Here is a 1,948-nt window from a genome sequence, read left to right on the forward strand (position 1 = left end):
TTCCCTGCCCAGCACGCAGCAGCCTTCCTGATTCTCTCCTGTGGAAGAAAGCGGGGCTTGCGTGTCTTATTGGGGGTGGGTGGGAAGGACACCTTGTAGGCCAGGTGTAGAATCCTTCAGGCTTTGAAAACGAGGATTTGCAAAATTACAGAGGAGGAAGAGTTGGAACCTCACACACCTCCCTTTTCCTGTCATGGCCCTTTATGAACACACACAGGCAATGCTCCCTCTAAGCTGTGGAGTCTTGTGAGCAAAAATTCAACTTTGTGAGCTACTGGCATTAAAGTTGTGAGCGAGCAATTTGGCTGCTGCATACATTAGGTTGCTCTGGAGCCCCATCCTTCCTGAGCGAAGACAAAAATGTGTCAGCCGGAGACTAAGAAACGGTGAGCTAGCTCACACTAACTCAGCTTAGAGGAAACACTGCACACAGGTGGAAATATTACCATGTAGTGAAGTTTTGTTCCCTTTTGAGGTTCGGGCTACTTCTAAACGTGCCAACGCAGTAACCGAAGAGGGGAGGGGTCCAGGGGTCATTGGCAGAACATCTGCCTGGCGTGCAGAAGGTCCATGGTTCAATCCCCGGCCCCTTCCTGCTTGGCCTTGTCAGCACAGACTGCGGAAACAGGCACTCCTACACATTTCTCCCCCTTTCAGAAAATGGGCCACCGCGTGTGGACAGGGGGCATTCTGCAGACACATGAAGAAACGATAATGGAAGACAAAAAACAAGTGTCGCTAACAGACTCAACAATTACAACTTGCCAGAAAGCTGAAGAACTGGTAACAGAGAATGATGTATACAAAGCAGTTACAGTGAAAAAGTGCAAGATGTAAACAATGGAGAACTGGTAAGTGCGACAAAGTATAGACGACGGAGAACTACTAAATAACTCGACGTTGTGTCCGGATGTCCGATGACACCGTTTCAAAGTTCATCCTTCATCAGGGTGTTCCCTTCAAGCCGCTGTGGTTTTCATACTCATACTGACGTGCATTGGGAACAGTCTGTGAACAATTCAATACAAAACCGGACGCCAATCTCCCAACACGTAGTCAGCTTCAACAGCTTCCGGTCCCATTGCGAGTCTGAAGCTATTGAAGCTGACTACATGTTGGAGACCGGCGTCCGATTTTTTATCGAATTGTATACATCATTCTCTATTACACGTTCTTCCACTTTTTGGCAAGCTGTAATTGTTGAGTCTGTTAACTACACTTGTTTTTTGTCTTATCAGTATATAGTAGTGAACATTATTGAATACAGTAATGAGGCTGTGCGCTTTTGAGCGCTTGTGCACTCTGAAACGCTTTCCAATTCACACGAAACTTCCATATTCCCCTGGAAGGCCCGAATCCCGCTTCTCTCGGCAGTCACAAGTGCTCGATCCCTGTGTGGTGTGCCTTCCATCCCTGCTGTTTGCCGTGTTCAATTTTCTCGAGCCCTGGGCCTCAAAGCCTGCCTGGGAGTCGGACTGTTTGGCCTAGATGCCAAGTGTGGCGAGCGATGAGGGGAATTGCCCCTCCTGCCTGTGTTTACGGTGACTTCCTAGGTTCCTGGAATGTAAAAATAGGTTCTGGGGTTGAGCCCTGGCTCCAACAAAGCTCTGCTTCCAGACCCAGAATTATGACAGGGTTAGTGTGTGCCCGTAGCCTTTAAAATCGTTCCCTTTGCAGACCTTTGTTATGTAGCATGAGCAAATGCTTCTTTAGATCAATGCATTTCCCCCATTTAAAAAACTCTTTTTTTACCGGCCTTCCTTGGCTGCTGTCGGAGGGGCCGTCCTCTTTTGTCGCTGTCCAGAGTCACGAGGTAGACTTCGACTCTTCGCCCATTTCCTCTGACCCTCCTGCTGGCAGGTGGATCTAGAGGACCGTGTCGAAACGCCCTTCTGTAAAAACGACTGTGGTGAAACTTGTTGTTTTTGTCTCTTTGATTAATGTATTG

The sequence above is a fragment of the Gekko japonicus genome, unplaced genomic scaffold (genome assembly GCF_001447785.1).
Source record: "Gekko japonicus isolate JY-2015 unplaced genomic scaffold, Gekko_japonicus_V1.1 scaffold2706, whole genome shotgun sequence".
Classification (NCBI taxonomy): Eukaryota; Metazoa; Chordata; class Lepidosauria; order Squamata; family Gekkonidae; genus Gekko; species Gekko japonicus.